The 24,063-nt window shown below is 40.4% G+C and overlaps 1 long non-coding RNA gene across 3 annotated transcripts in view; it reads right to left on the bottom strand.

Annotated features, from left to right (window-relative positions):
- LOC147583486 (uncharacterized) overlaps positions 1-24,063 on the bottom strand; it is an 813,850-nt gene that overhangs the window by 607,835 nt on the left and 181,952 nt on the right. For all 3 annotated transcript variants that reach the window (XR_015248270.1, XR_015248269.1, XR_015248271.1), the window contains 2 exons: positions 18,648-18,842; positions 17,850-18,109 (listed from right to left, as the gene is read on the bottom strand). This is a non-coding gene — a long non-coding RNA (uncharacterized LOC147583486). The remainder of the gene's footprint in view (positions 1-17,849; positions 18,110-18,647; positions 18,843-24,063) is intronic.

Genomic DNA, 24,063 nt, shown 5'->3' with positions numbered 1-24,063 from the left:
AAAGAGGAGAGGAAAGGGGATATAAAGAATCAAGATAAAAATCCTGGTTCTAGACAATCTTACTCTGAGAGTGGCTGGCTTAAAAGACCTTTGGTCCCTCCTATTTCTGAGACTCTGTGATTCTGAGAAAAAAGAGAAGTATAATGAAAAACTTGACCAAGGTTGTTTTTAGTTTTGGTTTGGTTTTGGTTTTTCTAAGCAAGGTTTTTAAACAGCGATCAACAGAACTACTAAATGCGGGAGCTCCCCCTACTGGACTTGATGAGCTTTGCTGATTTGTCAGTTCTTGGAACTGGGAGGTAGAAGCTTGCTTTCTCATACAAATCCTTCTAGACGGTGAAGAATTTACTACTCAGTATGCTACACCCAGGCCTGAAGAATTAACTATGGGAAATGACAGAGTCATAAGCAGTGGCAACACTATTGATTCTGATCAAGAATTTACCTTGATCAGTCTAGGCTTTATTTCCTTCTTTCAAAGAATCAGGTTCATCACCTACAATAAAGCCACACCCCGTTCTATTAAATGCTGCCAGTCAATTAACAGGTCTGTATTAAAAACCTACTATGCACCAAGCTGTTTGGCACTAAGGATGCAATGGCGAGAAGTAAACACAGACTATCACTAAGATGAAGTACAAGATACTATGAGAATGCCTACATGTCATGTGAGGGGGATATGGGAAGGCTGTTCCAGAAAGACGTCCAGGAAGACTGATTTTCTGGGCTAATGTCTGAAGGATGAATGGGAGTTCACGACGCACAGTAGGTATTCACCATTTACAAATATTGAATGACTAAGCCACGCAGCCCAACCTTTCTATTTCAGTTTATTTAAGATTTTTTTGCATGCCTACTGCTAAATAGATTGTGCATGCTTTGAGGGCAGGTGCCTTAGCTTGGACACCTGCTAGCCCTTAACCTAAATTATTTAAATAGAGGATACCAGGAGATTTTAGGTCTCTACATTGAACTAAGGAATTAAACCAGAAACCTGTGTTGACTTCATTTTCAGCAGTATCACCTTTGACTTGGAAGTAATTGGAATGTTAATAATAGTTAAAATTCAATCTCCAAATACCACTCATGGGTTTCACATTTAAAAGACTTTAGATAATGCAGACTCTTCCTACCCATTTTGAGAGGTTAATACATGGAGTCATAAATAAGCATTGATGTGAGCAGGAGTCAAGAATAGTAACTGTTAACCCAGGCAGGCAAGGTGTAAATGGTAACTACTCCTGAGAAGAAGGAATTGAAAACTGACATTTATTGAGTACCTACTATAATCCAGATATAAGTTTCTACTTCTGCATTTTATCTTTGTAAAAACGATGTGAAATAGATATGTCAAGTTCAATTGATTGGTAAAGTGACATAACGTAGACCCTGGGTCACAATGGTTGCACAATAGTAACAATTACATTTCTGCCAATCTTCCCAAATTGCAAAGCAATAAAAATATATATTAAGCCACTATCATGTGCCAGGCTTTATGCCCAGTGTTTTACAGAAGTGCAGCACTGACTTAATTCTGGGTACCACTTTTTTCCTTTCTGAATGGGTGCACTGGGGCTCTAAGAGCTGTCACAACTTGCCCAGAGTCACAGAGCTGCAGAGTGGATGAGGAAGGACTCTTCATCAGGACCTGACTCCAAAGACCCAGTTCCTGGATACATGTTACACAGCATCCCTGTGCACTCAGACAGACAGACCTAGAGGACACAGGAGGCTTGGATCACACAGGAAGTCATCCACAGGGAAATCTTGTTTTCAGCCTACCAAAACTCCACCCTATTGTCCATGCTGAGCACGAAAAACAGAAGAATCACCCTTTTGCTCAGGCAAGAAAGAGTGAATTTTATTCTCCTGGCATACATTTCAGGCTAGAAAAACTCTAATAGGCAACCTCAAACTTTAGATAAAGTTTATGCAAAGAAGATGCTCTAGATTGCTACAATTTAACTTTTAGACTCCTTGCCATCATGAAGTCATTCAAAGGGATCATACTTTTTAATGTTTTTTTAAATTTATTTTTTTAGAGAGAGTGTGAGAAGGGTAGATGCAGAGAAAGAGGGAAAAAGAGAACCCCAAGCAGGCTACCTGCTGACCGCAGACAGCCCGAAGCAGGGCTTGAACTTACAAACTGCTAGATCATGACCTGAGCCAAAAGTGGATCCTCAACTGACTGAGCCAACCAGGTGCCCCTCCAAAGGGATTCTATTCAAGCAGGACTTCACTAAGACAACCAGGAGGGAGTTTAAAAATACAAGATCAGGCAAGCAAGGCCAAGAGTGAACAATGAACAATGGACTGGGGAGAGTTCTTTGCCCTCTTTTGCTCCGACAATACCCTCCACCAGACTCACCTATGTGAACTCCACCCAACTCTTTTCTCTACCTAGCTGCACTTGTTCTGCACTCTGGGGCATGACTGCAAACATGTACTCACCTCCTTGGATATTTAGTGTATTCACCAGAAGCAAGGACGATGGCTTATTTGTCTCTATGATCCCCAGGGTCCAGCTCCATAGCTCACCAAGAATGTTCCCTCAAAATAACTTAGCTGTTTCACTTCTATCCTAGTCAGCTTGGAATACCACAACAGAATGCCGCAGACTGGGTGTCTTAAACAAGAGATTTTTTTGTCATAGTTCTAGAGACTGAGAATCCAAGATCAAGGTGTCAGCAGTTGGGTTTCTGGTGAAAACAATCTTCGTGTCTTGCAGATGTTGCCTTTCACCATGTCTTCATATGGCCTTTCTTCTGGGTGTGCAAAGAGAACTCTCTGGTAGCTCCTGCTCTTCTTATAAGGACACCAGTCCTATACAATTAGAGCCTATCCACATGACTTCACTTAACCTTAATTACCTCCTGAAGGGCACCATCTCCAAATATAGTCACATTTGGGTTAGGGCTTCAACATATTAATTTAGGTGGAACACAACTGAGTCCATAATAGATGTATCATGATTTTCATCGTCATCTTATTTATTCTTGTATTTCCGACACGATGGCCCCAACACGATGTAGAAACTCCAATGAATATTCACTAAATAATCCCATTCCACAGCACCCACAAGCTTTGCAGTCAGTGTGACCAGCTATGTGCTATACAGGAGAAAAAAAAAGCCCCAGAGCTGTAAAAATGTAGGTTTCCTGAGTCTAGAAGGACGTGATTAATCATCCACTCATTCAAGCTAAAAATATTAATGGAAGATGCAAAAAAAGAAAATGAGATCTGTCAAAAGGAAGAAAAAAATGAATGTGCATGAATGGATCAATCAACTAATCAATCAAGGTGTGCTTTGTATGGGATTCGGAGGTAGCTGCTGTTTTCTATTTCTGCTGGCCCTATACCTTACAAGCTGAAACACTTGGTTTTGCTTCTGGATTGGTGCATCAGATACACCGTTTGGGGTTTATAAATCATGAAAACTGGCTCTTACTGTTAGAATCACAAAGGCTTTTCATGTAGATGAGAGTGTTTGCAAATAATCAGGATAATAGACATTAATTGTAATTAGACATTGATTGTAATGCCAATATTATGTACATACATTATAACACAAATACCATTTTTCACATGTAACTTCTAACTCATTCAGTCCCTGCAGGCAAAAAGATAAATGACTGCTCCTGGAGTTAACTGGAGTCAGTGACTCTTCTCTTTTATTATTTTAAAAATTAATATCCTGTGAGAAGAAACTGTATGGTCTGGAAAAGGACTGTTTCAAGGCATGTCCTTTGGGATCAGATTAAATGCATTCAAATTCCCACAGTGCCACTCATTACCTTGGAGAAAATCTTTGCTATTCTAGTGCCTAGGCTTCTCATCTGAAAACCAGAGGCAGAATAATACCAGGGGTTAGATGTAACAGCATATGTGAACAGGCCCTTAGTTTTTCTTGCGTTTGAGAGCTGCAGTATCCTGTATCATCTACAAACCTTCACCCTTTCTTCCCAAAAGTTACCACCCACAGTGCTCTCTAGTCTTAAAAGAAAATAAAAACCATCAGAAATTCTTTTCACTCAACATTGGCAGTCTACAGTGAAAATTAAATTTTCAATGTGAATTTGGGAGGAGGCCACGGTGGACAAACAGCATAGAAGTCTTGTTTTTGCATCTCTCATCCCTGAAATGCAGCCAGATCTACACTAAACCATCCTGCACACCTAGAAAACTGATTTGAGGATTAACACAACAATCTGCACAACCTGAATCACAGAACTCAGCAGGTACGTGGCGCAGAGAGGTGAACTGGAGAGAGAAATGGCAGAGGGCAGGGAGCTGTTTTTGCTTGTGAAGAGAGGACAGAGACGGGGTGCTGTATGGGAAAAACAACCCCCCCAAACGTAGCTGGAGAGAAAGTGTAAAAGTGGAAACAGCTGCAGGGACTGAACTAAAGAGGGAGAAAGGAGAGGGTTTAAATTCCATTATGACTCTATAGTCTGAAACTCCGCAGCTCAATACCTGGCGGTGCTCTAGTGGGAAGGGCGAATCCCCAGGAGCAGAGTGAAGTCTGGGGGTTCTGGGGCCACAGGGGAGAGGCGGTTCCCCTGCTGGGAGGACAGCAGGTAGAGGCTGTAAGGCCTCCTACAGGCTCTCAGTGGACCCTGGAGAACAACCACATTTGCCGGTGCTGGAACAAGGCCGTTAAGGGTGAAGCCTGGCACCAGATGTGTGTTGTGATTTTCCATAATCCCTGAAATGCTGCTGCTACACGATCGCATGAACTTTTTCTGGGCAAGCGGTCCCCAGCCACAGTCTCTGGGCATTGGCACCAGCACTGTCCCACGAACGTTCCTGGGTGCAGCCGGCACCTGGCCATTGCTCAGCGAGACCTCCCCCAGGAGGTCTAAGCAGGTCAAAGCCTCAGTCCCTCAGAAGTGAGGGGTTGGGAAACACACCCCCATTTGAGATAAAACTCAGGGCAGAAGTGCCGCCTGGCAGCCTAACAGCTTGGTCACGGACACTGTAGAAGCGGGGAGTGGACAGAAGCTGGAGACAAAGGACAGGTGTGCTTTTGCTTGTCCGGGAGTGCACAGAGTTCTGATACTAGAAATCAGATAGCTGGGTGACAACATTTCGATCTCTCCTGCGAACGCACACATAAGCCTACACATGCCACAGCAATCTACCCCAGTAAGCTAAGCAGCGCCATCTAGTGGAGAACAGAGCCATTACATTAAACCCCGCCCAACTGGGCCAACAGCGCTCTTGAGGGACAAACACAAGTCTCTCAGCCTGCTTAGTTTACAAACTACAAAGCGTTTCATAGCTTGACTTCTACAGGAAGCCAGATGTAATTTCAATCGTACTTCATTCTGTTCGCTGGTCCTTTTATTCATTTTTTTTCTTTTTCTTATTCTTGAATACAGAAAGAGAAAAAATCTATTTTTTATTTAAAATATTTTTATTCAGCTCTCTCCGTGGTATCTCACCGCTGCGTCAGTGCAGTTAGGCATCAGCAAAGTAATGAGAGGAGAGAGGAGGCCGCTGCTCTTGGGCACCTGCAGAAACTTAACTCCAGCTCCAGACACACCATAAATACTTTCATCTAACGGAAGATAAGCTGTGAAATCGGATTTCTGAACCACAAGACACTTGTGTAAAAACTGCATTCCATGCCAGGCCTGAAATGTTCCAAAGCTCAGTTCGTATTTTCTTTTAGAAATTATTTTGGCGAGGAGAGAGGGAAGATGGCAGCGTAGGAGGACGCTGGGCTCACCGCGCGTCCTGCTGATCACTTAGATTCCACCTACACCTGCCTAAATAACCCAGAAAACCGCCAGAGGATTAGCAGAACGCTCCGGAGCCAAGCGCAGACAAGAGGCCCACGGAAGAGGGTAGGAAGGACGGTGAGGCGGTGCCCGCTCCAGGACTGGCGGGAGGGAGCCAGGGCGGAGGGGCGGCTCACTGGCCAAGCAGAGCCCCCGAGTCTGGCTGGCAAAAGCGGAGGGGCCTGACAGACTGTTTTCCCACAGCAAGCGCGACTTAGCGTCTGGGAGGTCATAAGTTAACAGCTCTGCTCAGAAAGCGGGAAGGCTGGAGGACAAAGGGAGGGAGAGCTGCTGAGCCCCCGGACTACAGAGCTCAGTTTGGTGGGGAACAAAGGCGCTCACCAGCGCCATCTCCCCCGCCCATCCCCCATCCAAAATCCCGAAGGGAACCAGTTCCTGCCAGGAAACTTGCTCCGCACAAACACCCAACTCTGTGCTTCTGTGGAGCCAAACCTCTGGCAGCGGATCTGACTCCCTCCCGCTGCCACAGGGCCCCTCCTGAAGTGGATCACCTAAGGAGAAGCGAGCTAAGCCTGCCCCTCCTGCCCCCATGCACCTTGCCTACCCACCCCAGCTAAGATGCCAGATCCCCAGAATCACAAGCCTGGCAGTGTGCAAGTAGCCCAGATGGGCCACACCACCCCACAGTGAATCCCGCCCCTAGGAGAGGGGAAGAGAGGGCACACACCAGTCTGACTGTGGCCCCAGCTGTGGGCTGGGGGCAGACATCAGGTCGGACTGCGGCCCCGCCCACCAACTCCAATTATACACCACAGCACAAGGGAAGTGCCCTGCAGGTCCTCACCACTCCAGGAACTCTCCAAAATGACCAAGCCGAAGAATTCCCCTCAGAAGAATCTCCAGGAAATAACAACAGCTAATGAACTGATCAAAAAGGATTTAAATAATATAACAGAAAGTGAATTTAGAATAATAGTCATAAAATTAATCGCTGGGCTTGAAAACAGTATAGAGGACAGCAGAGAATCTCTTGCTACAGAGATCAAGGGACTAAGGAACAGTCACGAGGAGCTGAAAAACGCTTTAAACGAAATGCATAACAAAATGGAAACCACCACGGCTCGGATTAAAGAGGCAGAGGAGAGAATAGGTGAAATAGAAGATAAAGTTATGGAAAAAGAGGAAGCTGAGAGAAAGAGAGATAAAAAAAATCCAGGAGTATGAGGGGAAAATTAGAGAACTAAGTGATACACTAAAAAGAAATAATATATGCATAATTGGTATCCCAGAGGAGGAAGAGAGAGGGAAAGGTGCTGAATGGGTACTTGAAGAAATTATAGCTGAGACCTTCCCTGAACTGGGGAAGCAAAAAGGCATTGAAATCCAAGAGGCAGAGAGAACTCCCTTCAGACGTAACTTGAATCGATCTTCTGCAGGACATATCATAGTGAAACTGGCAAAATACAAGGATAAAGAGAAAATTCTGAAAGCAGCAAGGGATAAACGTGCCCTCACATATAAAGGGAGACCTATAAGACTCGTGACTGATCTCTCTTTTGAAACTTGGCAGGCCAGAAAGGATTGGCATGATATTTTCAGTGTGCTAAACAGGAAAAATATGCAGCCGTGAATCCTTTATCCAGCAAGTCTGTCATTTAGAATAGAAGGAGAGATAAAGGTCTTCCCAAACAAACAAAAACTGAAGGAATTTGTCACCACTAAACCAGCCCTACAAGAGATCCTAAGGGGGACCCTGTGAGACAAAGTACCAGAGACATCACTACAAGCATAAAACATACAGACATCACAATGACTCTAAACCCATATCTTTCTATAATAACACTGAATGTAAATGGATTAAATGTGCCAACCAAAACACATAGGGTAGCAGAATGGATAAAAAAACAAGACCCATCTATTTGCTGTCTACAAGAGACTCATTTTAGACCTGAGGACACCTTTAGATTGAGAGTGAGGGGATGGAGAACTATTTACCTTGCTATTGGAAGCCAAAAGAAAGCTGGAGTAGCCATACTTATATCAGACAAACTAGACTTTAAATTAAAGGCTGTAACAAGAGATGAAGAAGGGCATTTTATAATAATTACAGGGTCTATCCATCAGGAAGAGCTAACAATTATAAATGTCTATGTGCCGAATACCGGAGCCCCCAAATATATAAAACAATTACTCATAAACATAAGCAACCTTATTGATAAGAATGTGGTAATTGCAGGGGACTTTAACACCCCACTTACAGAAATGGATAGATCATCTAGACACACGGTCAATAAAGAAACAAGGGCCCTGAATGACACATTGGATCAGATGGACTTGACAGATATATTTAGAACTCTGCATCCCAAAGCAACAGAATATACTTTCTTCTCGAGTGCACAAGGAACATTCTCCAAGATAGATCACATACTGGGTCACAAAACATCACTTCATAAGTTTACAAGAATTGAAATTATACTATGCATACTTTCAGACCACAATGCTATGAAGCTTGAAATCAACCACAGGAAAAAGTCTGGAAAACCTCCAAAAGCATGGAGGTTAAAGAACACCCTACTAACGAATGAGTGGGTCAACCAGGCAATTAGAGAAGAAATTAAAAAATATATGGAAACAAACGAAAATGAAAATACAACAATCCAAACGCTTTGGGACGCAGCAAAGGCAGTCCTGAGAGGAAAATACATTGCAATCCAGGCCTATCTCAAGAAACAAGAAAAATCCCAAATACAAAATCTAACAGCACACCTAAAGGAAATAGAAGCAGAACAGCAAAGGCAGCCTAAACCCAGCAGAAGAAGAGAAATAATAAAGATCAGAGCAGAAATAAACAATATAGAATCTAAAAAAACTGTAGAGCAGATCAACGAAACCAAGAGTTGGTTTTTTGAAAAAATAAACAAAATTGACAAACCTCTAGCCAGGCTTCTCAAAAAGAAAAGGGAGATGACCCAAATAGATAAAATCATGAATGAAAATGGAATTATTACAACCAATCCCTCAGAGATACAAACAATTATCAGGGAATACTATGAAAAATTATATGCCAACAAATTGGACAACCTGGAAGAAATGGACAAATTCCTAAACACCCACACTCTTCCAAAACTCAATCAGGAGGAAATAGAAAGCTTGAACAGACCCATAAGCAGCGAAGAAATTGAATCGGTTATCAAAAATCTCCCAACAAATAAGAGTCCAGGACCAGATGGCTTCCCAGGGGGGTTCTACCAGACGTTTAAAGCAGAGATAATACCTATCCTTCTCAAGCTATTCCAAGAAATAGAAGGGGAAGGAAAACTTCCAGACTCATTCTATGAAGCCAGTATTACATTGATTCCTAAACCAGACAGAGACCCAGTAAAAAAAGAGAACTACAGGCCAATATCCCTGATGAATATGGATGCCAAAATTCTCAATAAGATACTAGCAAATCGAATTCAATGGCATATAAAAAGAATTATTCACCATGATCAAGTGGGATTCATTCCTGGGATGCAGGGCTGGTTCAACATTCGCAAATCAATCAACGTGATACATCCAATTAACAAAAAAAAGAGAAGAACCATATGATCCTGTCAATCGATGCAGAAAAGGCCTTTGACAAAATCCAGCACCGTTTCTTAATAAAAACCCTTGAGAAAGTCGGGATAGAAGGAACATACTTAAAGACCATAAAAGCCATTTATGAAAAGCCCACAGCTAACATCATTCTCAATGGGGAAAAACTGAGAGCTTTTTCCCTGAGATCAGGAACACGACAGGGATGCCCACCCTCACCGCTGTTGTTTAACATAGTGCTGGAAGTGCTAGCATCAGCAATCAGACCACAAAAGGAAATCAAAGGCATCAAAATTGGCAAAGATGATGTCAATCTTTTGCTTTTTGCAGATGACATGATATTATACATGGAAAATCTGATACACTCCACCAAAAGTCTGCTAGAACTGATACATGAATTCAGCAAAGTTGCAGGATACAAAATCAATGTACAGAAATCAGTTGCATTCTTATACACTAACAATGAAGCAACAGAAAGACAAATAAAGAAACTGATCCCATTCACAATTGCACCAAGAAGCATAAAATACCTAGGAATCAATCTAACCAAAGATGTAAAAGATCTGTATGCTGAAAACTATAGAAAGCTTATGAAGGTAATTGAAGAAGATATAAAGAAATGGAAAGACATTCCCTGCTCATGGATTGGAAGAATAAATATTGTCAAAATGTCAATACTACCCAAAGCTATCTACACATTCAATGCAATCCCAATCAAAATTGCACCAGCATTCTTCTCGAAACTAGAACAAGCAATCCTAAAATTCATATGGAACCACAAAAGGCCCCGAATAGCCAAAGTAATTTTGAAGAAGAAGACCAAAGCAGGAGGCATCACAATCCCAGACTTTAGCCTCTACTACAAAGCTGTCATCATCAAGACAGCATGGTATTGGCACAAAAACAGACACATAGACCAATGGAATAGAATAGAAACCCCAGAACTAGACCCACAAACGTATGGCCAACTCATCTTTGACAAAGCAGGAAAGAACATCCAATGGAAAAAAGACAGTCTCTTTAACAAATGGTGCTGGGAGAACTGGACAGCAACATGCAGAAGATTGAAACTAGACCACTTTCTCACACCATTCACAAAAATAAACTCAAAATGGATAAAGGACCTGAATGTGAGACAGGAAACCATCAAAACCTTAGAGGAGAAAGCAGGAAAAGACCTCTCTGACCTCAGCCGTAGCAATATCTTACTCGACACATCCCCAAAGGCAAGGGAATTAAAAGCAAAAGTGAATTACTGGGACCTTATGAAGATAAAAAGCTTCTGCACAGCAAAGGAAACAACCAACAAAACTAAAAGGCAACCAACAGAATGGGAAAGGATATTTGCAAATGACATATCGGACAAAGGGCTAGTATCCAAAATCTATAAAGAGCTCACCAAACTCCACACCCGAAAAACAAATAACCCAGTGAAGAAATGGGCAGAAAACATGAATAGACACTTCTCTAAAGAAGACATCCGGATGGCCAACAGGCACGTGAAAAGATGTTCAGCGTCCCTCCTTATCAGGGAAATACAAATCAAAACCACACTCAGATATCACCTCACGCCAGTCAGAGTGGCCAAAATGAACAAATCAGGAGACTATAGATGCTGGAGAGGATGTGGAGAAACGGGAACCATCTTGCACTGTTGGTGGGAATGCAAATTGGTGCAGCCGCTCTGAAAAGCAGTGTGGAGGTTCCTCAGAAAATTAAAAATACACCTACCCTATGACCCAGCAATAGCACTGCTAGGAATTTATCCAAGGGATACAGGAGTACTGATGCATAGGGGCACTTGTATCCCAATGTTTATAGCAGCACTCTCAACAATAGCCAAATTATGGAAAGAGCCTAAATGTCCATCAACTGATGAATGGATAAAGAAATTGTGGTTTATATACACAATGGAATACTACGTGGCAATGAGAAAAAATGAAATATGGCCTTTTGTAGCAACGTGGATGGAACTGGAGAGTGTGATGCTAAGTGAAATAAGCCATACAGAGAAAGACAGATACCATATGGTTTCACTCTTATGTGGATCCTGAGAAACTTAACAGGAACCCATGGGGGAGGGGAAGGAAAAAAAAAAAGAGGTTAGAGTGGGAGAGAGCCAAAGCATAAGAGACTGTTAAAAACTGAGAACAAACTGAGGGTTGATGGGGGGTGGGAGGGAGGGGAGGGTGGGTGATGGGTATTGAGGAGGGCACCTTTTGGGATGAGCACTGGGTGTTGTATGGAAACCAATTTGACAATAAATTTCATATATTAAAAAAAATAAAATGAAATAAAATAAAATTTCTTAAAAAAAATAAAAATAAAATATTTTTATTCAGATATTTTTAATATTAAAATAATTTTCTTTTTATTAAAACATTATTCTTTAATTTTTTTCTACTATTCTTTTTACTTTTGTGTAATTTTTTTAAATTCTATTTTACTTCCATTATTTCATTTTATTGTATTTTATTGTATTCATTTTTTCAAATTTTCAAACGATTTCTTTTTTCACTTTTTTCTTTTTCTTATCTTTCCCTTTTTTCCCTAATCTATCAAGCTTCTTTCAACAACCAGACCAAGACATACCTATAATCTAACAACCTTTATTTGATTTGTGTTGTTTTTAATTTTAAGTTTTTTACCCTACTTCCTTCAAAATGACAAAACAAAGGAATTCACCCCAAAAAAAAGAACAGGAAGAAATGACAGCCAGGGACTTAATCAACGCAGATATAAGCAATAATGTCTGCACCAGAATGTAGAATCATGATAATAAGAATACTAGCTGAGGTTGAAAATAGATTAGAATCCCTTCCTGCAGAGATAAAAAAAGTAAAAACCAGTCAGGATGAAATAAAAGATGGTATAACTGAGCTGCAATCTTGACATGGCAGCAAGTATGGATGAGGCAGAGAAGCAAATCAGCAATACAGAGGACAAACTTATGGAGAACAATGAAGCAGAAAAAAAAGAGAAACTAAGGCAAAAGAGCACAAAAAAAAATTAGAAAAATCAGTGACTCATTAAAAAGTAATAACATCAGAATCGTAGGGGTCCCAGAAGATGAAGAGAGATAAAAAGGGGTAGATAATTTATGTTAGCAAATCATAGTGGAAAACTTTCCTAACCTGGGGAAAGACAGGGACATCAAAATCCAGAAGGCACAGAGGATTCCCATTAGATTCAACAAAAACTGACCATCAACAAGGCATATCATAGTCAAATTCACAAAATACCTAGGCAAGGAAAGAATCATGAAAGCAACAAAGGAAAAAAAGTTCTTAACCTACAAGGGAAGACAGATCAGGTTCACAGTGGACCTATCCACAGAAACTTGGCAGGCCAGAAAGGAGTGGCAGGATATACTCAATGTGCTGAATCAGAAAAATATGCAGCCAAGAATTCTTTATCCAACAAGGCTGTCATTCAAAATAGAAGGAGGCATAAAAAGTTTCCCAGACAAACAAAAATTAAAGGAGTTCATGATCATTAAACAAGCCCTGCAAGAAATTTTAAGAGGGACTCTCTGAGGGGAGAGAAGATGAAAAAGAAAAAGGAAAGAAAAGAAAAGAAACAAAAACAAAAAGACCAAAGTCAACAAAGACTAGAAAGGACCAGAGAACACTACCAGAAACTCCACCTCTACAGGCATCATAAGAGCAATAAATTCCTATCTTTCAGTACTCACTCTAAACGTCAAAGGTCTAAATGCTCCAATCAAAAGACATAGGGTAACATAATGGATAAGAAAACAAGATTCATCTATATGCTGTTTACAAGAGACCCATTTTATACCTAAAGATACATTCAGATAGAAAACAAGAGGATGGAGAACCATCATGCTAATGGTCACCAAAAGAAACCTGGAGCAGCCATACTTATATCAGAAAATCTAGACTTTAAAATAAAAACTGTAACAAGAGATGAAGAAGGGCATTATATCATAATTAAGGGGTCTATCCACAAATAAGACCTAACAATTGTAAACATTTATGCACCAAATGTGAAAGAACCCAAATATATAAATCAATTAATCACAAACATACATAAACTTATCAATAATAATACCATAATACTAGGGGACTTCAACACCCCCATTTAGAGCAATGGACAGACCATCTAAACAGAAAATCAACAAGGAAACAACGGCTTTGAATGGACTGAATGGGCTTAACAGATATATCCAGAATATTTCATCCTAAAGCGGCAGAATACACAATCTTCTCCAGTGCACATGGAACATTCTCCAGAGTAGATCATATAGAGGGACACAAATCAGTCCTCAATAAGCACAAAAAGATCAAGATCATACTGTGTTTATTTTCACACTACAATGCTATGAAACTTGAAATCAATCACAAGAAAAATTTGGAAAGATAAATACTTGGAGACTAAAAACCATCCTACTAAAGAACTAATGGGCTAAGCAAGAAGTTAAAGAGGAAATTAAAAAGTACATGGAAGCCATTGAAAATGATAACACCACAGCCCAAAACCTCTGGGACACAGCAAAGGTGGTCATAAGAAGAAAGTATATAGCAATCCAGCCCTTCCAAAAAAAGGAAGAAAGGTCTCAGATGCACAACCTAACCTTACACCTTAAAGAACTGGAAAAAGAACAGCAAAGAAAACTGAAAACCATCAGGATATAGGAAATAATAAAGATTAGAGCAGAAATCAATGATACTGAAACCAAAAAAAAACAAAAAACAAAAAAACAAAAAAAAAAACAGTAGAACAGATCAATGAAACCAGGAGCTGGTTCTTTGAAAGAATTAATGAAATTGAGAAACCTGTAGCCAGTATCATCAAAATGAAAAAGGAAATGATCCAAATAAATAAAATCAAGAATGAAAGAGGAGAGATCACAATCAACACAGCAGAAATAAAAACAATAATAAGAGAACATTATGAGCAATTATATGCCAATAAAATGGGAAATCTGGAAGAAAAGGACAAATTCCTAGAAACATATAAACTACCAAAACTGAAGCAGCAAAAAATAGAAAATTTGAACAGATCCAAAACCAGGAAAGAAATTGAATTAGTAATCAGCAATCTCCCAAAAGACAAGAGTCCAGGGTTGGATGGCTTTCCAGGGGAATTCTACCAAACATTTAAGGAAGAGTTAACACCTATTCTTTTGAAGCTGTTCCAAAAAATAGAAATGGAAAGAAAACTTCCAAACTCTTTCTACAAAGCCAGCATTACCTTGATTCCAAAACCAGACACAGACCTCACTAAAAAGGAGAAGTATAGACCAATTTCCCTGATGAACATGGATGCAAAAATCCTCAACAAGATACTTGCCAACCAGATCCAACAATACATTAAAAGAATTATTCACCATAACCAAGTGGGATTTATACCTGGGGTGCAGGGCTGGTTCAATATCCACAAAACAATCAATGTGATACATCACATCAATAAAATAAAGGACAAGAACCACATGATCCTCTTAATAGATGCAGAGAAAGCATGTGACAACATACAACATCCTTTGTATGTTTCTTGAGAAAAGTCCTCAAGAAAGTAGGGATAGAAGGATCATGTCTCAAGATCATAAAAGCCATGTATGAAAGACCCACCACTAATATCATCCTCATTGGGGAAAAACTGAGAGGTTTCCCCCTAAGGTCAGGAAAACAACAGGATATCCACTCTCACCACTGTTATTCAACATAGTACTGGAAGTCTTAGCCCCAGCAATCAGAAAACACAAAGGAATAAAAGTCATCCAAATCAGCCAGGAGTAGGTGAAACTTTTACTCTTTGCAGATGACATGATACTCTATATGGAAAACCCAAAAGATTCCACCAAAAAACTGCTAAAACTGATTCATGAATTCAGCAAAGTCGCAAGATATAAAATCAATGCACAAAAAATCGGTTGCATTTCTATACACCAATAATGAAATAACAGAAAGAGAAATCAAGGAATCTATCCCATTTACAACTGCACCAAAAAAAAACATAAAATACCTAGGAATAAACATAACCAAAGAGGTGAAAAATCTATACACTGAACACTAGAGAAAGCTTATGAAAGAAAGTGAAAAAGGCACATATAAAAATGGAAAAATATTCAATTCCAGGCTCCTAGATTAGAAGAACAAACATTGTTGGGGCTACTGGGTGGCTCAGTCAGTTGAGCGCCTGACTTCAGCTCAGGTCATGATCTCGCAGTCCGTGAGTTCAGGCTCCACGTTGGGCTCTGTGCTGACAGCTCAGAGCCTGGAGCCTGCTTCAAATTCTGGGTCTCCCTCTCTCTCTGCCCCTCCCCCACTCGTTCTCTTTCTCTCTGTCAAGAATAAATAAACATTTTTAAAAAATTTTAAAAAGAACAAACATTGTTAAAATGTCGATACTACACAAAGCCATCTACATATTCAATGCAATACTTATCAAAATAACACCAGAATTCTTCACAGAGCTAGAACAAACAATCCTAAAATTTGTATGGACCCAGAAAAGACCCCGAATAGCCAAAGCAATCTTGAAAAAGAAAACCAAAACAAGAGGCATCACACTCCCAGACTTCAAGACATATTAAAAAGCTGTAATCATCAAGTAGTATGATACTGCACAAAAACAGACACCTGGATCAATGGAACAGAATAGAGAACGCAGAAATAGACCCACAAATGTATGGGCAACTAATCTTTGACAAAGCAGGAAAGAATATCCAATGGAATAAAGACAGTCTCTTCAGCAAATGGTGCTGGGAAAACTGGACAGCGACATGCAGAAGAACGAACGTGGATCACTTTCTTACACCATACACAAAAATAAACTCAAAATGGATGAAAGACCTAAATGTAAGACAGGAAGCCATCAAAATCCTCGAGGAGAAAGCAGGCAAAAACCTCTTTGATCCTGGCCACAGCAACTTCTTACTAAACACATCTCCAGAGGCAAGGGAAACAAAAGCAAAAATGAACTATTGAGACCTCATCAAAATAAAAAGCTTCTGCACAGCAAAGGAAATAATCAGCAAAACTAAAAGGCAACCAACAGAATGGGAGAAGATATTTGCAAACGACATATCAGATAAAGGGTTAGTATCTGAAATCTATAAAGAACTTATCAAAGTCAACACCCAAAAAACAAATAATCCTGTAAAGAAATGGGCAAAAGACATGAATAGACTCTTCTCCAAACAAGATATCCAGATGGCCAACCAACACATGAAAAAATGCTCAACATCACTCACCATCAGGGAAATACAAATCAAAACCACAATGAGATACCACCTCACACCTGTCAGAATAGCTAACATTAACAACTCAGGCAACAACAGATGTTGGTGAGGATGCAGAGAAAGAGAATCTCTTTTGCACTGCTTGTGAGAATGCAAACTGGTGCAGCCACTCTGGGAAACAGTATAGAGGTTCCTCAAAAAATTAAAAATAGAGCTGCCCTATGACCAGCAATTGCACTACTAGGTATTTACCCAAGGGATACAGGTGTGCTGTTTCAAAGGGGCTTATACACCCTAATGTTTATAGCAGCACTATCGACAATAGCCAAAGTATGGAAAGAGCCCAAATGTCCATTGGTGGATGAATGGATAAAGAAGATGTGGTATATATATTCAATGGAGTATTACTCAACAATCAAGAAGAATGAAATCTTGCCATTTGCAACTACCTGGATGGAACTGGAGGGTATTATGCTAAGCAAAATTAGTCAGAGAAAGACAAATATCATATGGCTTCACTCACATGAGGATCTTAATAGACAAAACAGATGAACATAAGGGAAGGAAAGCAAAAATAATATAAAAACAGGGAAGGGGAGAAAAGATAAAAGACTCTCAAATACAGAGAACAAACAGAGTGTTGCTGGAGGGGTTGTGGGAGGGGATATGGTCTAAATGGTACGGGGCACTAAGGAATCTACTCCTGAAATCATTATTGCACCATATGCTAACTTGGATGTAAATTACATAATAAATAAATTAAAAACATAAAAATAAAAAATAAAATAAATAAAAATAAAAAGCAAAATAAATAAATGTGAATTTGTATGGTGAGCCAAACATATTCCCAAACATGGAATGATGACTCAGACCATCACAGTTCACTTACAGGGACCAGTACCTGACTCTGGCTTCCCTTAGAACAGGGCACATGATATTAAGGTCACTGACAACTGGTAAGGAAAGTCCTAGCAGTGGCACTCTGATGAAATAGTACTCAGAGAGATTATGCAAGTGAACCCAAGTCACACAGGTGTAAAATGGCAGAGCCAAGGTTTGAACCTACATTAGTGTGAAGGCAAAGCCTGAGAGCTTACCTGTTATGCTGTAATATTTGCCTATCGAGTAAACATCACCCTGCTCTCAGGACCTTTGCTTTTTCAAATCAACCAATCAATCAACCTTAAAGATGTTCTACACAAGCTCAGGACAGAACGACAGGCTTCTATATCACCAGAAATACATATAGCAAGAAGCTAAAGTCCAAGAAATTCAGCCAATATATAGGCTGCTGTTTCCTAAGATGTCAAACAGCTTACCTGGGTGGAAATTTTCACTGGGGGTCCTCTCAGTTTTGAATCACATTGACCCAGCACTGGGTGTGCCAGCTCTGCAAACATAATAGCCAATATCTGGAGCAAGATGAAACAAATTATCCCCTCATCCAGATGTTTTGATGTTCATTAATATGACATCTTATTAAGAATGTGTTATGTGCTGGGTATCTGGTAGGAGACTGGCTCATTTTTCTTATTTTCCAGATGTGTTGTACAATAAGAATGGAAACATGGTCTCACTCCTAGAAATGAAATGAGTGGAGAAAAATGACAGATTATAAAACAAACATCTCTGCCTAATTTGCAATGAATTAGCAGGATTTATTACTAATAACAACATAATGGGCTGGCATACATTCATGGAGAACTAATGGCATGTCAAGCAATATAACGAATATTTTATGCATATTATTGTCACATTTAATCCCTGCACCTATTTTCATTGGAGACACAAGGATTTGGAGACTTGGAGAGGCTGTAAAGTGGAAGTGGTCAAGTTACATTCAAAGTGTGACTGTCTGACTCCAGAGCCCTAACTCAACTGTCACTTCAGTGACTTTGTTATGTCTTTGCTACATAGAGTGTGGTTCATGGACCATCAGCAACTGACTTCTGGAAGTTTGTTAGAAATGAGGGATGTCAGCCTCCCTCCCCAGATATGATGAATGCATGCCTACACTTTACCAGGATCCTCAGGAGACCATGTGCTAACTTCTAGATGTCCTTCACAGACCACTTGCTTCATATCACCTGAGTGCTTGTGGCAAAAAAAGCATCTACCCTCCATTCCAGGTTCATTGAACAAGATTCTCTGAGGGTGGCACCCAGGAATCTGTACTTTTATGAGTTCTTCAGTTTGTTTTGATGGCACAATGACATCTGATAACCAATGATGTGTTATATTTCTTCTTTTCAAGGTCTAGCTGTGGGGTTCTATTCTTCTGGAAATGGAAGATGTATCCCAAAATGGAAGAACTGTAAAAAAGAAAATTGGTCCAATTGAGGGCTCTTAGGAAGACATTCACTTGTTGCTGATTTGTAATCCTGGGGAAGCTTGAACCATCCTATCAAAGCCAACTCATCAAGTCCATCCAATTCAGCAACATATGCTGAGTCGGTGTGCTCAGCATTAGGAGCAAGGAACAACGGTGAGTTTTTAACTAGGAGGATGATAAAAAGACACAAACAAACATGATCTAAAACACAGGAGCTCATTGGCATAAGAGATGCACACTATCCAAATCAGGCCTGCCTAACTGGAAACCCCAACACCTTCTGTCAGCCAGTTAGCCCCATATGGAACCAGGGAAATAGACTGGCCATTACCTCAGCCCCTCTTCTTGGTGCTGTCTGAAGTTAGGCTGGTACACAAAAACCTCTAGGCCTCCCTGAGCCTAGACAGACATTTGTACATCAGCATACATTTGCACACCAACCATGTTGCCCTAATGTATTCACTTGGGTTTTGGCTTTGCTTCTCCTGTTTAGCTGTCAAATAATCTATTTAGATTAAAGCTTCTGCTCTGTCAGGGCACACACCCATGGCTGATGTCCACCAATCTCCCTTTTAGCTCCCTGAAGTGAGCTAGCGTCTGGATTTTAAGCATTCATTCATTTCACATGCAAGTGCCCAGGATTAAGATACTATGGAGATACAAGACTGATTCTGTATTCTACACCTGGAAATTTGACTTAGAGTCTAACAGTGCAGGACATTAGCCATTAAATACTTACAAACAGAGATCGATGCAATGGAGGTGAGGTTTGGAGTCCTGTAAAAGTTAACAGAGGACCAAAAACTCAACCAGGGTCCACACAGAAGTCTTTCCTGAGGAAGTGACATTCAATGGAGACCGGAAGATCCAGAGATGAGACTGATTACCTGGACCCCTGCCATCCCTTGTGGATCAAGAAGACTTACACCTGAAAGTCTACTGTTCTACAATGGCCTTCAATCCGCATTTAATATGTACTCAATCTGCATTTAATATGTACTAGTGTGTGGGGCGCCTGGGTGGCTCAGTCAGTTAAGCATCCGACTTCGGCTCAGGTCATGATCTCACGGTTCGTGAGTTCGAGCCCTGTGTCGGGCTCTGTGCTGACAGCTGAGAGCCTGGAGCCTGCCTTGGATTCCATCTCTCTCTCTCTCTCTCTCTCTCTCTCTCTGCCCCTCCCCTGCTCACACTCTGTCTTTCTCTCTCAAAAAAAAAAAAATATATATATATATATACACATACATACATACATACATACTGGTGTGAACAAATGGGTTTTGTGCTTTGTTATAGATTGAGTCTATGTTGAAGCCCTAATCTCCCATGTGACTATATTTGGAGATGAAGCCTCTGAAGAAGTAATGAAGGGTAAACCAGGTTATAAGGATGGGGCCCTGATCCAATAGGATTGGTGTCCTTTTAGAAACACCTGAGAGATCCCTCTCACTCTATGACATGTAAGGGCACAGCAAGAAGGGTGCTGTCTGCAAGCCAGGAAGAAGGTTCTCCCCAGAAAACAAACCCTGTTGTAAACTTGATCTTAGACTTCCAGCCTCCAGAACTGTGAGAAAATAAATGTCTGCTGTGTAAGTCACCCAGTCCATGGGTTTCATTACGTCAGCCTGAGCAGACTAATACACGCTGTATTTTGATATGCATCTGCTAAAGCCACTTCTTTACCCATTTATCATTACTTAGAATTACAAGAGAAAAATTAGACACAGGGTCTTGAGGATTTATTTTTTCTCCTTTTTTCCTGATCAGCAATAATGTCTGTGTGATATTTGTAACAGTGGGCTAAATTAAAATAAGATCAGTAATTTTATAGTTTAGGCGAACAAAATCGATTTTCTATCATAAATATATTTCTTAATTTTAAGTAAACAAGGTATCCAATAAATTTATACATTTAAATGGTTAGAATGATAATTTAGGGTTTGCTTATTCACATTAACTATTTAAAATTATGGAAAAATATTGTTTTAACATAAGAAAATGAGTATTCCTCAAGTTTTGCCACACCTCCTTTTTTTTATGGTATTTAGGGATGAATATTCTCCAACATTTTTCTTATTTTTTGTGAGAAAGGCAAAGGTTAGCCCAGCGTCTTTTGGATTTCACAAAGGTTTTTGATTTGTTTTTTCACAATTATAATTCACATTTTAACAACTATGGCTGGTCTAAGAAATGAAAGCCTTTATTTTCTTATTTCCATTAATTTCCTTAATTACTGTGCTCTACCCTTACAAATATATAAGCAATGAGGTAAGTAAGCATCCTAATTCCTATTCAGTATAGGGAAACGTGGTGCAGGGAAGGGATGTGAAAATAACGCCAATGTCACAAAGTTGGAAAATGGAAGTCAGCTTCCAAATTCAGAACTGTTTGACTCTCATCTACTGCCTTCTACACTTAACCACTTAATTCCTCATCTATACTTCCTTCTCTTCTGATTAGAGCTCTCCTCTCCACCACCTTCCCAACCCAATACCCTCACTAGCTATGCTGTCCAGAGGACCCTTCACCATCCATCCTCCCCCATCTTGTCTATTCTAGCACACACTGGCTCCCTCTCTCCACCTCACATCTCACACCCACACCAGAGTGTCAGGAAATGAAGCACCACTGGAATCCAAAATGTGGAAAAACCAACCCCCTACCACTGGTATCTATAGAATGTTAGAAAGAGGCAGCACTTGACCTTGAAGTTTTGGGGATGAACCAAGTTGTAGAGACATGTAAACATTATGAACAAAAGTAGAGAGTAGGGAAGTTATAAAATGTATGAAATATATCCCAAATCAGAGTTCTATTTTGAGAAAGAACAGAATGCATGCATTGGACATGTCTATCACCCAGACAGGTTGTCTAAGTGAGCTGTAGGGAATACTAGGCACAGGTTGGTAGAGGCTTGCTTGTGTCTCCCCAGCATCTCTCTCTGCTGCTAGTAACAGATGCCAGCACATCCATGTGACCCAAATGAGGCCAATTCTAGTACCGCCCCCTGACAACAGTGATTGGTCCAAGGTGGAGGGCAAAGCACTTGACTCTAGCTGGACTGATCAGATTCTCTATTCTGGGAATCTGAGTATTCTTCAGACACATAGTCACCAAGAGTGGTTGAACTTGAGTCACTCTCTGACACTTTTCTAGAAAGCAGGTCATGCACTTTGGCCTCTGAGACCTCTGGGGCATCCCTGTGTCCTATTATTCCTAAGACTTGGTTATCTGTCTCTTCCTTTGGTTTACTGAGCTACTCCATTTGCTGGAGTCAGATTCTATTGCTTTAACACAGACTAAGGAGTTTGTACTTCATTAAGTAGGAAACTCAGGGTCATTAAAGGATTTTAAGAATATGGGGATTATTATCAGGCATGCAGAAATAATCCACAGGGATAGACAGAAACAGCATAAGAATGCCATTTACTGATATGCTCATCAATGATTATTCAGAGCCAGAGTTACAGTCCTTGTACTGGAAACAATGGGACTGATGATGGGTTTAAAATATCAACAAAGAAATCAGAGAACTCAAAGTAAGGAGTCCCATAAAGCAAGGTAAATTATATTCCAGACAGTCAGAAACACATTCTTCTTTAATCTTGATCATTCCAGATTTGAAAACTATGATTTTCAGAATCACAGGATATTCAGGTGACATGTGACATTCCATTACTTGGTCTCAGGAAAGTGTGTGTGTGTGTGTGTGTGTGTGTGTGTGTGTGTGTGTGTGTGTTTAAGTGTGTATATATTATTACATTTTCCCCAACCCCCTCAAAAAAATCCAGCCATGTCCAAAACCTAAAAAGTCCTACAATTCAATAGTATTCCTGATGAGACAGCATGCTCTCTTTTTAAATTCATTTTTTAATGTTTCTTTATTTTGAGAGAGAGAGCATGAGTGGGAAAGGGGCAGAGAGAGAGAGAGAGAGGGAGAGAGAATCCCAAGCACACTCCACACTGTCAGCACAGAGCCTGATGGCAGGGCTTGATCTCACAAACCGCGAGATCATGACCTGAGCCAAAATCAAGAGTTGGACATTCAACTGACTGAGTCACCCAGGAGCCATGAGAAGCCTTGCTCTTAACCTTCCTCACTTCCCACCTTTCAAGAAACTGTGCTTGGATGATATGAGCTCAGCCAAAGGCCAGTGGACTCAGATTTTCCTTGGGATAGGAAGAAATAAGAGCATCCCATGATTATGTCCCAATTTAGGTAACTTTGGGCTTCATTTTCTTTCACGATTTGATGCTCAGAAATGAGAGCAGAGAGTCATGGGTATCACTGACCTGCCTCCACATGCAAAATGAGCCTGTCAATTCACACAGTTTGGAAGGTCGCCCATTCCAGCATCAAATTCCACATTCTCTAACAGGGACTGTTAGAGTGTCCACACTCTTGCTTTGTTCTCCCATTTCTGTCCTCCCTGCTTCTCAGCAGACCATACAGGGTATTATAACATGTATGAGCCTGGATGTATATGCTTGTGTGCATTAGGAACAGTCATTTTAATTCTTTAGTCACATATCATAACAATATCATCAAGGACTAGAAAATCTGAAGACTTTACCTGTGTACAGAATTTTATAATTTGCTAAAACTTTTTACATTATTCCATCAATTATATTAAAAGGCAGAGTTTCTCAACCTCATCACAGCTGACATTTAGGTCTAGAAACTTTTTTGTGGTAGGGGACTGTCCTGTGAATTGTGGGACATTTAGCAGCACCCTTGGCCTCTGACCATTACCTACCAGTAGCATCCAGCCCAGTTGTGGCAATCACAAGCATCTCCAGACATTTTGGGGGCAAAATTGTCCCTGGTAAAAATTGCTGCTATAAGGTATTGCCTCATTTCTTCTAGATGCCCCTTACTCCATCCTCTATATCTGCCTCATTGGCAAAGTCCTACTCATCTTTTCATGGTTAGTTGATACATGGCCTCCTCCTGAAAGTCCTCCCTGGCCTCCCAGAACCAGTTAGGGGCCCTTCCCTGGCTTTCTTCAATCCCCCTAGTCACCTTAATTTGCAACTGTTATACTTAAATTTTTTTTTTACATTTATTTATTTTTGAGAGAGAGAGTCAGCACAAGTGGGGGAGGGGCAGAGAGAAGGAGACACAGAATCTGAAGCAGGCTCTAGGCTCCAAGAGCTGTCAGCACAGAGCCCAACACGGGGCTCGAACCCACAAACCATGAGAT

This window comes from Puma concolor, chromosome A2, assembly GCF_028749965.1.
Source record: "Puma concolor isolate L17-30 chromosome A2, mPumCon1.1.hap2, whole genome shotgun sequence".
Taxonomy (NCBI): Eukaryota; Metazoa; Chordata; class Mammalia; order Carnivora; family Felidae; genus Puma; species Puma concolor.
This window is presented reverse-complemented; position numbering and strand designations above follow the sequence as displayed.